Below are 18,960 nucleotides of genomic sequence, written 5' to 3'. Positions count from 1 at the left end.
GTAAGAAGATGATTGGAGGAAAATACAAAAAAAAAAGAGAGATAAAAGCCATATAGTTTGTGTTGCTGCCTTATTAGCTTTGCCTGGGGAGAGGCCATGCTAAACTGCCGAGACATTCAGATATAAATGTAATTAAGATGGCATGTTTGCAGTAATTGAGCTATAATCAGAAACCCCTGAAGTATAATTTAAAAAAAAAGATTGTTTATGCACTTATATAAGACAAAGTGAAGTGACAAAGTTTCTTCAGAACAGGTGATGCACTGAGGTTGAACTTTGAAGGATGGAGAGATGGTCACTGAGTGCATTTTTGACTAAAGGCATCAGTCTCATAGTTAGCAGCATGTGCTTCCTGACTGTATACAACTTCAGTTCAGTAGAGGACACAAGCGGGAAAGCCAGCTTGGGAAGCAGTAGGACATTGGTCAGGCTAAAGGGGGGCAGGAAATTACCTTTAGCTATAGATATAGGCAACCTGTGAGGGTTCATACAATTAAAGATTCTCTCAATGGAGGGTAAATATCAAGAAAATCCTCCTGACTACATGGGAGACCAGAGAGTAATAGCATAACAATGAATTAAAAATGAGCGCTTAATGGAAGTACATAGAAAAAGAAGATGCACCTCAGATGGGAACAACACTTAAGAGTTGCTCAGAACTGCTAGATGAGAAGGCAATAGGCCTAGCTAACAAATACTGAGACCCAAATGCCTTAAAACTCCCTCGAAAATGTTAACAGCCCTTAGACCAAAAATGACCCTTTGTCAAGCTCAGTTCTCCAATGTATTCTTCTTTTGTCACTGTAACAAAATACCTGACATAAACAACTTGAGAAATAGGAAATGTTCTTTAAAGAACTTAACTCCAGTTGATTGGCTCTGTTGCTTTTGGGACTGTGGTTCCATATCTCATTCAAGGGCATAACCTCAAACAACTAACTTTCTCCCACCAGGCCACACCTGTGAAAGGATCTACCACTTCCATGGGATACAGTCCAAACCTTCAACATGTAGACCCAAAGGGAATATTCAAGACTCAAACTATGGCTTTTGTTTACTCATGTAGTTCACACTACATGAACAGGTGCTGCTCTGAGCTTCTGCAATGAATACAACATAGATCCTGCCTATCTGCCATTGGCATTAGGGTCATGCAACTAATACATAACAGAAAACTGTTCAAAATTCCAAAATGGAAAAATTGGGGCTAAAAATATGGCTCAGTGGTAAAAAGCACTTGTTGCTCTTACGTAAGACCCAGTTCAGTTCCCAGTACCCATAGGGTGGCTGGCTAATAGCTATCTGTAACTCTAGTTCCTGGGGGATCCAATGCCCATTCTGGCTTCCATGGGTACCAAGCATGCATGTGATGCACATACATACATGCAGGCAGGCAAAACATGCATAAAAGTAAAAATAAATCATTTTTTAATGGAAAAGTAAGAGCTGGAGAGATAACTCAGCAGTTAAGAGTATTAGCTGTTCTTTCAGAGGTCCCAGGTTAAGTTCCCAGCACCCACATGGTGACTCACAACCATCTGTAACTCCTGTTCCAAGGGATCTGACTCCCTCACACACACACACACACACACACACACACACACAAACATACTTGCAGGCAAAATACCAATGTACATGAAATACAAATAAATTATTAAACAGAGAAAAGTACAGAATACTGTGGGCAGGAGATGGTCCTATGAATGAACCTGGTGCAGGGAGAAACTGGAACTAGGTGTAGAAGCAATGTTCCCTCAGACCTAAAAGATGAGATGAGTTAATTAGAAAGAGACAGACCCTACATTCTCAGCTGCTCACTCTTTCCTGGCATTCCTAACTCAGGCCCATTCATCCCTTATGCCCTTTTGGAGGAAATGCAAGCACCAGGAAATTTCAGCCTTGGGCGTACCCCAAACATGCTTAACTATGACTGAGGATAAACCTGGCACTGTGTCCACAAGTCCTGCAGATAGTTCCAACCACTGAAGTAGCCTCACCTCAGCCACTACAAGACACAACTTGCTCTCATCACAGGCCCAAGTCCTAGGGGTTACCCAACCCATTGAATTTCTGATGATTGGTGACCTACAGTAGCTGCCTAGAGCATGGAGCTTAGCCTCTGTGTCTGCCATGCAGTACTTTCTCTCTAGAGAATCAGGGCCAGGAGAAGGCAGTTAACTTTATTTCTAATGGAGTGATCTTCCATTTCAGTCCCTTTTCCCATCTCTATGGCTGCTCACCTAGTTCTTCTTGGCTCATCTATCTGCATCTGAGTCAGGTGTGCTGTAACAACAAGCTCATCTGTCCATCTTCCAGTCCTGGTATGTCAGAAACAATTTTAGATTCTAACTTCACTACTCACAATGCTTTAGCAGATCTCAATGTTCTCCCAGCCTACCTTTCCACTTTCTCCACTAGGCTAACAAGTGCTATATTCCAGCAAAGTTGTACCATCACTCTGACTCATGCCCTGTCATCTATGTACTTGCTTAGGTTGTCCTGCTTGCTGACAGTGCATTTTTGTGGCCATTCCTTTCCTTTCCAGAATCCTCTCTGGCTCCTCAGCCTGTGGCTCTTGATCTTCACCTCATTTCATGTGTTTCCTGCCTTTGCTTTCTCCTAGTTCTGCCAGACCAAAAATTCTTTCAGGGTCAGAGGTAGCCAGTGTCCTGCTAGCACAGGGTAGCTGTCCATTTAGCACAGGTGATCTTCTTTCCTGACTTGGTGTCCTAGGGGAACAGCTGGAAGCACAAAAGGGATAGCTAGCCAGGCTGGGGTAGAGAAGAGCCACAGTCCCAGCATACATGTATGGGGTCTGCAACCTCTGAGTACCATAAGTTAGCCTTTCAGCGTGTGTCATTCACCATCATGTCAGACAAGACTGTGACCTAATAAAAATTGCAAGCTAGAGAATTGGGGCTCAACAGATATAGGGAAACCTGCTTTGGAGAGAGATCCAAGAGAGATAAAGCAAAGGCCTGTAGGCATCCCTATCTGCCAGTCTCTGAACTAGCTGTTCCACTGTAGAGTCCATGACTCCAAAATGAAAGCCATAGAACCCATACAAAGGGCAGAAATGGCCTCATGCCCTTTAAAGGTTCCAGGTTTGCCACGAAGCAGCACATCCTGGTCCCCCCTCCCACTCAACTCTACTCTTCAATCCCCAAGAGTGCAGCTTGTGCCATGCTCTTCCCACTTACTCAGCAGCAGCATCCTATACCCAACCTCCATCTCACTGTGGGGAAGGTAGCACTTGACTCTCTTTCAATGTCTATTTCCAACATAATTTCTTCCTTACACTTCTTGCATGTCCATCTAATTATGCCCTCAATCATATATTAGCTATTGGCCCAACTACCCATTCTCCTTTATAGGCTGATTTCCCTGCTCCTTAGAGGCCAAGGGCTTTCTATTCCTTACCCATTCTAGGGAAGGTATCCACTAAGTATGTCAAGACTTAAGGACTTATAGAAAAGAAAGCCACCTGAGGGAACCCCAAAGATCCTTTTCAGAACCAGAATGGGGATCACTTGTTTTGGCCAATAAGCACCACCTTTCACATTCATATTCAGCCAGCATAATCTATCTAAGAGTTCCTAAGCCTACAGGATAGCAGGATCCAATCTGATGTTTCTAACTTGAAGGGTTCAAAAAGCACAAATAGGACCTTGGGAGATGGCTCAATGAATAAGAGTCATTGTTATACAAGCATCAGGACCTGAGTTCAAATCTACAGCACCCACATAAAAAGCTGGGTATGGATGTATGTACCTGTAATCCTAGCACTACGAGTAAGGAACGGAGACAGGAGGTTTGCTTGGATTTGTTGGCTGCTAGGCTATCCAAAAACAAAGAACTTCAGGTTCACTGGGTCAGTAGTATAAGGTGGAAATCTGTTGAGGAAGATACACAATAGAGGAAGATGCCTGATGTCCTCTTCTGGCCTCTACACATGTACTCACTGGAGTGTATACCTGAACATATGTGTATACACACACACATAAGCACAAATAGGAACTGTGAGAAGGAAAAGACACTAGAATCTCCCATTCTCATATTCTCCTCTCTTCAGTATTACTTAGCCATTTACTGTGGCCAAAATAAGAGGTTTTCCTTTGCCAGGTATCCCTCCTCTGTGCTCATCTCCAGGAAGAAGGTGCACATCAGCTCACTAGGTTCTGAGAATCTCTGTAGAGAAAGTTTTCAGTGTGTCCTGAGCAGAAATAGAAAGGAGGGAAGAAGGCTAAGACAGCCTGTCTCCCATTGACTCCTTTGAGATGCTTTTCTGTAGCAGGAACTAGAGAACACAAACACCACCAGCTTTGCTCTTCATGGGAAGAGGAGAGGAAAGTGGGAATAGCAATACAGCCCTTGCCCTCAAGGAATTCACAGTCCCACCAAAGAAATGAAATGCCAAATTTAGCCCAACTATTCCTCTTAAAGTCAGGGATGGGCTAACTATGAACCTGGACTCAAATTATTGCCTGACACCTACTTTTATAGCATTTTATTGGTACACAGCTTCAGTTATTCACTTATAAATTCTATAGGCACCTTTCGCTACAATGGTAGAATTGAATCTGATGCAAGTAAACCTAAAATATCTTTGGTCTCCTTTTCACAGTGAAGATTTATAAACTGCTACTTAATTAAGACTGATAGGCTAAAAGACACTTGAAAAGACACTCAATGAGAGGCAGGGTTGGAAGGATCTGGGAGGAGTTGGGGAAGAGAAAACATGATCAAAATATATGAAAGATCTTAGCTAAAAAAATAAAAACAGATATTCAGCTCCATTGTTTAAATCAACATCAGCTCACATGTATGGGGCTGCTGGTATTTTTTTTAAGTGGGCAAGAGTGATAGTTCAATATTCATATTTACAAGCATGAAGATGTGAGTTCAAGTCTAAGAATATATACGTTAAAAAATTAGCCAAGTATGCTGACATACTGTTACCCTAGATCTGATGAATTAGAGACAGGTGGATACCTGGAGTTCACTGGCCAGCTAGTCTAGCCTGGTTGGTGAACTGTAGGTCAATGAGAGTCCCCTTCTGAAAAAAACACAAGGTGAAGAGCAAAGAATAATTATACTATGTATGTACATTTTATGCTGGCCAGAGGACATTACATGTATACCCCCATATACATGTGTACCTTCATACAGAGACATGTACACATGCAGAAATATAATATGTTGGTGAGCTTGTGGAATCTTTGTACACTGCTGAACTATGATACAATCCAACAATGCCACTTCTAGATATATACCCAAGAAAATTGAAAGCAAAATCTTCAAGAGACATTTGTAGACCCAGGTTCAAGCAGCATTAATTAAAATAACCCTAAAGTGGAAATAGTTCAAGTGACCATCAATAGAAGAATAAATAAACAAAATATCATATATATGTAATACAATGATGGGAAGCCTTTAAAAAGAAGAAAATTGAGACATGTTATGATACAAACTGTGGGACACTATGTTGAGTGAAATATCAGTCATGAAAGGACAAGTCACCTATGGTTCCACTTATATAGAGATACTAAATAGAACATCAGTGATACTGAGTAGAACGTTGCCCCCAACATGCTGGAGAAGGAGATTTGGGCAAGGAAGAAATCAAATTCTAGCGTTGCCAAGTTGGCTGAACCTCTGAGTGCCTAGATATAAGAGTCTAGAAGACAAGAGATATAGCTGCAGGACCTTGGCTTATTATTGCAACTTGAAGCTGTAGGAACATAAGAGGATGATGGACCTTGAAAATTAAGAGATGAACTAAAAGCCAAAGGAACCTAGGGAGAAGGTGGTCAAGGATACGAGGGTATGAATACGAAGTTGGGGTTATAGACAATAGGTCCATCCACTCCCAGATACTCATAAGGACAAATGGCCATGCGTTCCCTCCTCTGATTTTCCCAACAAGGTCTATTATTATCCCCACTTTGTTTAAAGAATCTTGAAGTCTCAGAGAGGAAAAGCAGACTTTCTCAGATGTACAGCTTGTTAGGGTACAGCTGAACCTTGACCCCAGGCTGGCAGCCCCCAACTCAGCCTTTTGCTAATAACTTGCTGTTCACTCAAGTAAACAAAGATTGTCTTTGTATCACCAATGATGTTTGGATCTATATGTTTGGACACACAGGTGATGTGTGTGTCCTTGCCCTGGGCTGAGAGCTCTGGATGAATTTACCTGTGGTTGCTCTACCAAATTAACACCATTTCAGTGACTTTGTATATATTATGTAGTATATATAACTATTTTTATATATTATATAATATATATAACTATTTTATATATTATATATTAAAACTATTATATATTAAGAGTTATATATTATAATTTTATATGCATATAAAATTATGATATAATTATATTAATATAATTATATATAATATATGTATAAATATATATTATATACTATATAAATATATAATATGTAAATAACATATATATATTATAATATTTTTTTCTTGTTCTGAGGACAAACTGTGGCTGTTTTAAAATTCAGACTGCACTGGCTGCTCTGTGATGGAGTGGAAGGAGGGAAGGAGCAGAAGCGGGTTGCCATGGCAATCCCTCCATTGACAGCTGCCCCCCCACCCCCTCCCCTGTGTGCCTACATATTACCTGGAGGGGCGTGTCCTCTGGCCACCTGTGGCTGTGAAGTGCTGCATGCCCACATGGCTGTCAAACACAGAAAAAAAAACTGTCCATTTTAAAGCTCAGGCTGGGTGGGCTAAGCCGTTATTGACAGGCTGCCTGGGCTGCTCCTTGATTGACTGGCACATTGCAGTGACAGAGGGGAAGGGGAGGTAGGAGCAGACACAGGTTGTCATTTTGCCTTTCTGTCTTCAGCATCTAGTGACTATCTGTTTTGTTGGCTTGTGGCCTCTTGTCTTCAAAGCATATTCCTTCAATCTTTGTTTATACTATCTTATTCCTCACTTACTCTTATGAAAATAAGTAAGATCATCCTTATGCCCACTGAGGTGATCCAGGATTATTATCTTTTCATTTTTAAGGCCCTTGATCACATCTGCAAAGTCTTTGTTATCCATGTAACAAAATAGGAGGCTCTGGGACTTAGGAAATGGACAGCATTGAAAGAAAGGACAACATTCAACCTACCATAATGACTGAGGTCTAGAAAGGGCTCCTCTGGCTGGTAGGGTTGCAGGGCAGAAGTGTCCTGGTCCTCCAATCTTTGCATAGCAAAACCAATCTAGCAAAACTCTACAAAGATAGAGACAGAAATAGCTCAAGTGAGTAGAACCAGGCAGTCTTGAGTCTAAAGCCCTGAAACCTTGGAGAAGCACAGAGAGGAGATACCAAGCCACTTGCTGAGGTATGAAATATGCTAGAGCTCCGTTTAGATGCTAAGCTTCACCTGAAAGAGAGGTCAAAAGACAGGCAAGTCCTAACAGGTTCAGTTGCCACAAATCTGGGGCAGGGCAGCCAGGCAAGGTGACTCAAAGAAAAAAATGCTTAATTCTCCTTCTTGGCCCACAAGGGTGCCTACCAGGCTTCCACTGGGCCCAAGACCTTAAGAAAACTGTTAGATACCCTCATCCCTGAACCAGAACTATTCAGATCATTCACTGGATTGGTTTGTCAGTAACTGCAGAGTGTAAAACCTACATAGAGGTCACCAAGAGGGTGGTGCTGAGAAATGTGGGCGGATCCTCCTGAGAATCCAGTGGCCCAGGGTGAGCAAGTGCTTGTTCTGCACTGCTCCAAGCTCTGAACTGATTAGCATGTTGAAAAACGAAGTTGACAGGCGAAGCCAAAGCTATACCAATGAAGGGGCTTCCAGGATGCGACTATGTAACTCTTTGAGGAAGACTGCAAAACCTGGGCCTTGCACCAATGACAGCAGTAAGACCTGAGGTGCCAAAAAATTACTGGAAAGCCCGATTTTCATGACCTTGGCACCATGCCCAAGTCCTAATCCCTGTAAGGCGACCTTTTTAGTAAATAGTCTTTATAGATAAAATCAAATTAAGATTATAGGACCTGAATTCAAATATGATGGTATTCTCAGAGAAGAAGAGAATAGAGCCACATAATATAACTGAAGATGGCCATTTGGAGAAAGAAACAAATGGGAGACACGTGGTCATAAGCTGAGAAACACCTGGGGCTACTAAGTTGAAGGACACAAAGAAAGACCATCCTTAGAGGTTCTCTAAGGGGCACAGCACTGCCAACATTTCGATTTCAGACTTCTGACCTTCAAAACTGAAAGAAAAGCCACTCCATCATTTTCAGCACCCTGGTTTGTGGTTCTTTTTTCCAGCAGCCCTGGCACAGTAACCTTTCCCATGTGTCTGCAGATCTCTAAGTGTTGTATGTCTTCTAAGTGAGTGATCCTCTCGCTGCCACCCCAACAGTGAATAAACAGCACTCCTCCTCTTCAAAGCACCTTGGGAATACTAATTAACTCTCACTTAATTGGATGAAATAATATGAAGCTCTAGTGACATCATCTCCATCCTGTGCCCAGATCTAACCACAAGCACAGTCTAGTGACTGTTAGGCTTGGAGTCTTGTCTTGTGGTAACATGTTGAGCCTTTCCCAGCTGTCCCACAGAACATGGCTGGGGAGGGCCCTCTACTCATCTCAGTTCCACAGACTTAAAGATGGCCAGTTATGTGCATACTTAGCATGGGCACACAAATGGTCTCTGTGACTGAGGATGATGGGGACTACAGTGCACATGCACTGCACTTGGCCACACATCATCAAGATGATATTACTAGTGTTTCACCTACATAAATGCATATCCTTTCATTTATTCTAACTGTGAGCCCAAGCCCTGTGACCCTGAGGACCTGCGGCTCTTGCATAATAGAACCAAAAGGAGAAGAATCTCTCTGGTGTTTGTGTTCAGGATCCCAGCAGGTAAGAATTACTTGAAGTGGGTAAGTAGCTGCTTGGAAGGCCTGGAGGCAAAAGTCTGCTAGAAGCCAGAGGTAGTCTGGGCCAGAACTAGTTAAAGAAGTCTCAGAAGAAACTCAGATCAAAGCCCACAGGCCCTGATGAGGAGTGGGGGCTGTTCCCACCATGTCAGAATCATTGGTGGTCAGGAAACTGAGGTCAGAGTACTACCTTTAACTCTGCCACTAGTTAACCTATGACAGCAGCAGCCCAGCCCTTGGCTGCCCAGACTTGAATCCATAACCCCTTTATCCAACATGCATTGGCCTGGATCACTTTGTACCTGGCAGATCTACTCTTGGCCCCATCTACTGAAAACTTCACTTGTATGTCCCAACAGATCAACCTGAACATCATTGGTGATACAAAAACTGTCTTTTTTCACAAGCAAAGAAATGAATGCCATCCTTGCTGAATTATCCTCCAATCCTTAATAATACGAAAGGAAAGAAAACCTTTAACAACTCAAACCTCAAAACCATGTACTCTCTTGTTTTCACTCTGTATTAAAGTATATATTTAATTTAGAACTCAGAATAATAGACAACTACCTCAGTCAGATTCTTGCCTTCTTGGTGACTGCTCACAACTATGGCCATGTAAAAGCACCCAGACATGGAAGTACTTTGCTTTTTTTTTTTTTATTGTACTTTCAGGAATTTCTGACCATGAATGCTTGACTCCATAAGTTTGGCCTATGGTGAAGCAGCCATCATGATGGGAGTTTATGACAACACAAAATCATTTACCTTGTCATTAGAATACAAAAGAAAGGGAAAGAGGCTGGTAGATCCCATAGTTATTTTTTGCCCTCCCCACAGTAACAAAGACCTCCCATGAGAACATCATCTTAAGACTCTCATAACCTCCTAGCAGTACCACCCCAGGGAGCCTTTAACACATGGTCCTTTTAGTAACACTCAACATCAAAACCAAACATAGTCTACCCAAGAAGACATGAAAGCCTGTCAACTTTTCCTCTGTACTCCATCCTATATAACTTTTTATTTGAGCAGTTCCTGAGTTACATTTTTAATAATAAACAATAATAGCAAGTAAAATGATTTCCATTTTACAGAAATGAGTTCTGTAAGCCATTCAAGTAAACTGTTGAACTTGAGGAAGGGCTGATAAGAACCCTGAATTTATAGCCAGCCATCTGGAAGGACAAATGGCAACTTAGGACTTGAACTGGCATCTGAAGTGGAGGCAACCCTATGGGACATGGGCTAATTCTAGGTAGCTTTGTGTTAGAAGTGGATCTCATTGTAGAACATGGAGTTGGTATCTGGAGATTCAGAGAATAAATTGATAGACAGAGGCAAACACCTGTACTTTTTGGCTGGGTGGGTCAGTATGCATCAAAATGGTTGAGACCTTAGTTATTCAATAAAGCATTAATCTAGGTGTTACTGTGAAATACTCTGCAGTAGTGATCCAATTCCATCATGATTTAACTCTAAAGTAGGGAGATGATCCTAGACCCTCAGCCTCAGCCAATCACTAGGTCGTGGTGGTTTGCAGCATTGGTCCATATCTAAAAGTCCCAGTTTGCTCTTGATGGCTGTGCTCTGAAATGTAGACCTCCCTAGGCAGCCCCCACATCACATGAGCCACTTCCTTTCAATGGTTTATTAGAACAGATATGCTGCTGATTTTTTTTCTGAAGGAATGGACAACCAATTCATCCTCTCACAAAATCTTCAGATGTGGGGAAATGGGTAGTGAATTCTCTCAACCATTTGTCAGAATCTAGAAAAAGAAGAAATATTCCCTAAAAGGAAAACAATTAAGAGAATGACAACCCAAACATAAGCATAGATGCCAAAAATAAAACTCCACCACTTCAAGAGTCATAGGTAATGAAGGTTTATGGAACATAGTCTTGCATCATAAGCAAGTTGGTGTTGATGCAGGGGTACAATGGCTTAGGCAGCTCTCATTAGTATACAGCAGGATAGATTTCAGTTCAAAAATTGGCAAGTCAACTATCAAACTTGTTTTAGAAGCACACTTGACAACAATGTCCATGTACTTTGATTATGTCGTAGACTTATTTTACCTCTTAACATCTTTCATGCCTGAGGACTCAAAGCTAAGACACCAGGTTGAAGAGGATCCCAGGTTCAACTGAAGTCCTGCATCACTCTCCTCTGCTGCCCAAATCTATGGAGAAGCCTGGTTTGCAGCATTGGTTGCCATGGAAGTAAATTGTATCCTTAGGGCAAGTTATTTAATCCAGCACAATTGCTTTTCTGAAGGAGCTTTTCCAGGAGCTTTGGATTGCTATCTGGGCTCAGCCTCTTCAACGCTATATGGCTACATACTCTCACTACTCTAAGCCTCCGTATCCTCCTGTGGACCATACCCCAGTGGCAGCAGCTAGTAGGGATCACAAGAATATATTTTGGATCAGATCTTAAAGACTCAACGACAGGCAACTAAGGTCACAGCCCCCTGATGGACTATTCCCTGCTGGGGACTGATAAGGCCTTTACTCCCATTGTAAGCAGAAGAACATTTACATTGAAGCTTGAAGCTTCCAAGTACAAGTTACTTCTTGATCTTTCTAGAAATATCTTACTAAAAAGCCAATCATGTGACTTCTGTCATGTGTGGCATTTTACATACATTTTTACTTCAACATAAACACACTTGCATCTGCTTCTTGGTTCATTTTTGAGACAGGCTCTGGGTGGCCTCAAGCTCAGTGGTCTCAACCTCAGAGTGGTCTCAGACTCACAGCAATCTTGCCTCAGCCTCCCACGTGCTAGGACTAGAGAAAAAAGCCACCATCCCCAGCCAATAATTTAATTTTCACCAAAGGGAGGTAGCAGAAAGAAGGGGGCCAAACTATCAAGGGTGGATTTCTCAGGGCACCTTGCAGAGACATTTGGCACTATTCTTAAAGATTAGCTTTGCTGTTGAGATCAGGAGCACCACTGCTAGCCAGTGTATTCCTGTGCTCCCTACTAGCTGCTGCCATTGTGGCAGGAGTACCCTGAACAGCTTGAAAAGGAACATACTTTCCCTTGGGGGTATGATCCATAGGAAGGTACTAAGGCTTATAGTAGTGAGGGAATATAGCGATATAGCTTTGAAGTGGCTAACCAATTTTGGCACCCTGTGTAAGATGTAAATAACTATCAGTACACCACAGAGTGGTATGAGGCTGGAATGAAATGATTTCTGACATAAAAAGTATTAAGTAAACATCAACCAACTATGCACAAGAGAATTGCTTGCCTTGATTCAGCTACATCAAGGTGGTCTTGTCTCTCCAGTAATGTCATGTCAGGCAGGGATCAGAAGTCTCTGGTCTCCTATGGTTACCGAAATTTGGATCAAATTGAAATGTCAATTGCAGGCTTGTGGTCACTGTTCCCCAGGCAGGGCAGCCTCTTGGAAGAGGAGGTCTACCCTTGCCATGCAGGTAAATCTCAACCAAGGTGACATCTGAGGCCTTTTATCAAAGTCCTTCCTTATAGAAATCCTCTCATGACACTGTGGTTCCTCTCTGGCCTTCTCTGGTCATCTTGACATATTCACTCTTTCTTATGCTATGTCTACCAGGAGCTTCAAGGGGCCGTTTAGTCCTGAAGACCAGACAGTTTCCTTAAATTGTCTCACATGACATTTCTGATTTCTAAGTAAAAGATGATTGGTAGAAGCAGTCAATACAAACAGGCTCTCTTCTTACTGGACTCAACTCCATCTGGGTCAAACACAGCCTTCCATGTGATACATACCAAACACCAGTCTGTCAGTGTGGGCTTTGGCACCACAGTTGAACCCCAAGCCTTCCTGGTCAAAGCTGGGAAGTAGAACTGGGACCAAGGACATAAAAGCATGTGCCTGTCACACAGGAACATTCTGCTGCTCCAAGAATCCTACATCAAAGTGGCCACAGGGTGAGCTAATAGAAGACAGACAAATATGACTCCACATTTATTGCCCTTTACGTGGAATCCAGACTTTAAAGAGAGGGGCTGGGATTATAGGTGTGCATTGCTATTTCTAGTAGATGTGGTACTGAGTCTCTGAGGGATGACTTCTCCTTCCAGTGGTGACACTAGTTTCTGGCTTAAGGCACTACTCAGAAGCAAAAACTGTCACTGGCTCTGGGTCTCACATGCTCCCTGGAAAGAGTGCTTTGGCATAGCTTCAGTTGGCTGTTTGTAAAGTACTTGGAGGCACTAGAGTCACTGTTCAAACTGAATCTGAAGTTTCTGAGACTGGTAAAGCTAACCTGGATGCTAAGAACAGCTTCTTTCTTTATTTGTTTGTTTTTATTAGTTGATTTTATTATGAAAGTAGTGTAGTGTCATAAAAAAAATCAAAGAACACAGAAGGGAATAAAGAAATTTAAGTACCCTCTTACTCTGCCCACACAAACCCACTTCCAGAGGCAGCCACTATGATTATTTTTTGTGTGAAACCTTCTAGATACTTTGTGTGTGGAAATATGAGATAATCTGATTTTTTAAAATTGCTTTTAAAAAAGACTTAGTAAATTTTTTTAGCAACTGTGCACATGCGTATGTGTGCAAACACACACAGGCATAGAATGTACTGAGATCATACTCATTCTCTCTCTTATTTCCCCCTCACTCCTGCTGATCCCCTCTTCCCAGCTTATCCCTCTTACTTTTATACCTTCTTTTTGAAATCACTAAGTTTAAATAGGATCACTTGCATGAGCATTGCTAAGAGGATTTTTACTAGAAAGTGGACAATTTATCAGTGGGTATACCACAGATGAAAGTGACACACCTCCCCCAGAACCATTAAGTAACAACAGCTCCCCAGGGAGGGGTGGGGCCTCCCTGATCCATTTTGGAATATCAAAGGGCCTAATTTTGTGTACATCTTGAACAGACAGCCACAAATGTTGTGTCCTCCTCCTCTTCCTCTTCCTCTTCTTCCTTTTGGTGTGTATGTATGTGCTATGTGTGTGGAGGGTATGTGTGTGCGGTGAGTATGTGGTATTCATATGGAGTATGTGGAGCTATAGGAAAAGAGGCAGAAAGTATATAAGGGCCTGAGAATGAAAGGAGAACTGTGAATTGCTATCTTCTGATTATGAAGATATCTTCTGTACCCTTCATGGCCATTGTAGTCATGAACACAGAAAAGTTACTGGGGAGAATATATTGAAGATGACTACTGTTGCTGAATGGTTGTAGAATATATAGAAATCATATTCTAACTGATCCTCGCTGGAAACTAGCTTTCTGCCAGAAGGTTCTATGCAGGCTGCTGGGGAAGAAAGTTAATCAGTGATCTTACCCAGCTTAACACTTATTCAACAGTACATTCTGCATACACATAAGTGTTCAGGTGTGTGTATGTATGTATGTATGTGGAGGCCAGAGAAGCACCTACAGTGCCTGCTATTGCTCTCTCTGCCTTTCCCCTTTTAATGGGGGTCTCTCATTGAACCAGAAGTTCACTGTTTCAGCTAGGCTAGCTGCGAGTAGCTTTCCTGAATATGCCTTTCTGTACCCTACAATGCTGAGGTTACAGGCACATCCAGGCCCTGCCTTTTGCAAGGGTTCTAGGGATTTGAACCTACGTCCTCCTACATGTACAAGTGCTGGACATTCAGAAGAAAACATTGCACAGCACTCCTCTCCATTGGGAGATTTTTGTATTCTCTCTGCCCCCTCTTCTACAATGTTACCTGGGCCCTGGAAGGGGTGATATGGGTATCCTATTAAGGGCTGAGCACTCAACTGTCACTTAGTCTCAGCACTCTGACTAATCATAAGTCTCTGCACTGACCACCAGACATTACAAAAAGATACTTCTCTGTTCTCCAAAATGTTAGTTAGTCTGTAGGTATAATCATGAATACTTAGAATGCAATTAACAAAGCATCAATAGTATGTTGTCCCCTAAGTCATGTGACTTCCCCAGGTATAGTATTTTGATCAGTTTTACATGTATTCCCTACTATAGATCAGGCCTCAAATCTAATCATAAAGAGATTACCCTCCAAACAGTCATAGGACAATTTTACCAGTGGTCATATATTTCCTGGCAGGTCAGCATATAGGATTCATGGCTGGGTAAGATCACTAATGAGTAGTCTTCCACAACAGCCTGCACACAACATCCTGGCACTATGAAAGCTAGTCAGGAAAGAAGCTTCCAAATCAGTTTCAACTTGATTTCTATATGCCCTGCAACCAAAATGAGTGATTTCTTAACCAATAGGTTCTTACTATCTCATCCTAATGGGCAACCAAGAGCAATTGCTGGATCCTGTATGATTTGGGGAGCTAGTAGGGCTTCTTTGGCAAACAATTCATAGAGATGTGTTTGGTTTGGTTTGGTTTGGTTTGGTTTGGTTTGGTTTGGTTTGGTTTGGTTTGGTTTGGTTTGGTTTGGTTTGGTTTTTGAGACAGAGTTTCATGGAGACCAGGCCAGCCTGGTGTTGAACTCTATAGGTAGCTGAGGATGCCCTTCAGTTCCCAATCTTTCTGTCTCTACCTACAAAGTACTGGAATTATAGGACTGAATTTTTTAAAATGAAAGGAGTAGAGAGATGGCTCAGCAGTTAAGAATAGTGATTGTTCTTCCAAAGGACCCAAGTTTGATTTCCAGTATCCACATGGCAACCCACATAACCCCAATTCTAGGGGACCTGATGCCCTCTTCTGCCCTCCATCAGCACTTCACACATGTGGTGCACAGATATATGTGCAGGCAAAAATCCCATGCATATAAAATAAAATTAAATAAATATTTTGAAGAGTGAAACATTATAGGAAATAAAAAATACAAAACAACAATAACAAAACAAAAAAGTGACTCAAGTTTCAGCTTATACACCATAACAAGGAGTAATATTTTCCAAGGTATCTCAATGCCTTTGTACTGTACTATAGACATAAAATCACACTGTGCTGCATTGGATCTTTTCTTCTTCTTCTTCTTCTTCTTCTTCTTCTTCTTCTTCTTCTTCTTCTTCTTCTCCTCCTCCTCCTCCTCCTCCTCCTCCTCCTCTTCCTCCTTCTTCTCCTCTTCTCCTCCTCCTCCTCCTTTTCCTCCTCTTCCTCTTCCTTTTCCCCATCTTCTTCTTCCTCTTCTTCCTCCTCCTTCTCTTCTTCCTCCTTCTCTTCCTCCTCCTCCTCCACCTCCTCCTTTTTCTTCTTTTGACAGAATCTCAAATCTCACTATGCATCCTAATGCTATGTAGACCAGTCTGGCTTTGAACTCACAGACTTCCACTTGCCTCTGCCTCCTCAGGATTAAAGGCAGGTATCAACATGCTAGGCTCCAATGTGCCTTATTTTCATACAAGCCATATTTCCCTCTTCCATTTAACAATGTGATATATAATTTCTTGTGTTTAACTTGAGATCTAAAATCATCATCTTGATCAGCCAGAGCATCCCATTATAAATGTGGGATATTGTTATGGTTTTGTATATGAAATGTTGCCTATGAGTGCATGTGTTAGGGCACTTGGTCCCCAGGTGGTAGTATTATTTGAGGAGGTTGTAGGATGTTTGTAACATGGATCCTAGCAAAAAGAAGTCATCAGGTACAAGTTTTGAAGAGCATACCCACATTGGGTTCCACTCCCGTACTCTCTATTTTCCTTGTCCATACTACATGACAGGTACAAGTTCCCAGCACCATGGGCTGAGCCCCTCTGTTCTGCTTTCTTCCCATGATGAACTGTTATCCTTTGTAACCATAAGCCAAATAAACCTTTAAGTTTTTGCTGCCAGGTATTTTAAACCTATTGATTAAAACTTGGTGGGTTTTGTTACTGTTGTTTGTTTGTTTTGTTTCACAACAAAGTCTTATAACACAAAGTCATGAAGGCCTTGAACTTCTGATCCCCCTGCCTTTGCCTCCTGAATGCTGGGATTACAAGCTTATACTACAATGCTCAGCATAAACAAGACTTTGAAAATACCAGTGAACAGTATTGTAGTGAGAATACCTGTGCTTCATTTTCTTCACCATGATGATGCAGGTGCAAACTAAGAATAAAAATCTAAATTTATAAATTTAGGAACTCTTGTAATAAGCATCTTGTATCCACTTTACTGACAAACATAACACATCTGGCAGCATCAAGTGTTGGCAAGGATTTAAAACACTAGAAATGCTGGGGCAGGGAAATTAGTATTCTATTGTCAAGTCAAACAGGTTTGGTACAACATCATATTCAACAAAGTTCTCTAAGCATTCTTGTTGGGGGGGGGGATGCTTGTCTTTTTAGTTAACACATAATAAATATGCAAATGGAGATACTGAAAAAAACATGAGATCCCAAAACCTGGAATTCAAGGAATGGGCTTGAATGAGAGACTAGAATTCAAAATTTCGAAGCCATCATTTTCTAGGTACTATTTAAAGTTACACAATGGATTGAAGTCACCATTGAAATGAGTATAGTAGATAAGAATTCCAAGGACTGAGTCCTGGATACCTCAAACATTAAGAGGGTGTGGCCTGAGGAGAGAGGAGGAACTGAGAAGGAACTAAAGGAAATAGGAGTGACTGGTCTCAAATGATACTGGTGTCTGGTAAAATATAAACTTTAAAAAGTAACCATTGGATTTAGCAACACAGCAGAATCCAGACCTTGACAAGAGCCACTTTTGGCTAGTGATACAAATGAGGAAAAGAACAAAAAAAGGAGAGCTAGAAGCAGAAAATGTAGATAATTGTCTGAAGGAAAGATGGGAATCAAGAGAAAACTGGCTTCCTGTGGTGAGAATTACAGAACACTCTCAGAATGGCCTGGTTAAAAGGGACTAATTGCTAACCCAGGAGGAAGAAAGAAGTGTATTATGTAGCAGGATATGGTATGTATACCCTATAAGTTGGCCTTTCATCTGAGTCAGGACAGGTCATGCTCCAGCTTCAGAACAGAGGCTACTGGCATGGACAGATATGTATATGTATCATGTTATATATAATATGTAAGTATGCATATATTATATCACATACTAAAAGGAATCTCTACATGGTAATACTCCTGGGTATTTTCCATCATGTGTTAATTGGCAGTTGTTAAGTTCGCTTTTTTCCTATTGTCTGCCCCCATTCTTTCCTGTTCTATTTTGCTGTTGGGTTAATTTTAAGATGAGAGCTTGCTCATCTATCATTTCTATAATGACAGTTATGGTGGGTTTTGCTGTACAGAAGTTTTTCATTTCTCCATCTTTTTTCTTATGGTTTCTGGTTTTCATGACATACTTAGAAAGGCTGTCCCCACACCAAGATTCCTTCTAGTGCTTTTATGGTTTCATTTTTACATTAAACCTCTGAGCCATCTGGACTTTATTTTCATGTGTAGTATGAAGTGGGAAACCCAGCTTGCTGTTCCAACATGATTTCTTGGATGATAATGTTTTTAATGCACTGAATTGAAGTGCTACCTTGGTCATATACTGCATTTGAAATGAACCTTTCTTGCCTTCCTTCCTTCCTTCCTTCCTTCCTTCCTTCCTTCCTTCCTTCCTTCCTTTGTATTTGTGGGATGTTCCTGTGTGCTCACTCAGGTATGGCAGCAAGGGCTGACTCGGAAAAAGGGCACGTGTGAAGGAGGAATGGACAAAAGAGACAGTGATCATGCCAAATAGTAAGTACTGTGATAAAGCAGATAGAAGAGACCTTGCCCTGGATCTTACTAGTTAAGAACAACTTCCTGTGGTGGGAGGTAGAGGGTGGAGAGGGTGGGAAAGACTTGGAGGGAAGAGAGGAGGGAGAGGGGAAAAAGGAGGAAGGACCAGGTGTGGGAGGAGATGAGGGATATGTACAGAGGGTCAGGACATTGAACAGAAGTATGTAGTAATGTAGCTACTAGAAAGTTCTAGATGCCAGGAAAGTAAGAGCCTCCCAGGATCCCATGGGGATGACATTAGCTGAAATACCCCACAAAGGGGAGAGAGAATCTGTAGAGACCATATCCAGAGGTTAGGCATGGTCCCTGGTTGACAGATTGGGCCACCCACCTTTCTCAAAAAATGTTAACCCAGAGTTATTCCTG

The sequence above is a fragment of the Grammomys surdaster genome, unplaced genomic scaffold, assembly GCF_004785775.1.
Source record: "Grammomys surdaster isolate TR1022 unplaced genomic scaffold, NIH_TR_1.0 125690, whole genome shotgun sequence".
NCBI lineage: Eukaryota > Metazoa > Chordata > Mammalia > Rodentia > Muridae > Grammomys > Grammomys surdaster.
This window is presented reverse-complemented; position numbering follows the sequence as displayed.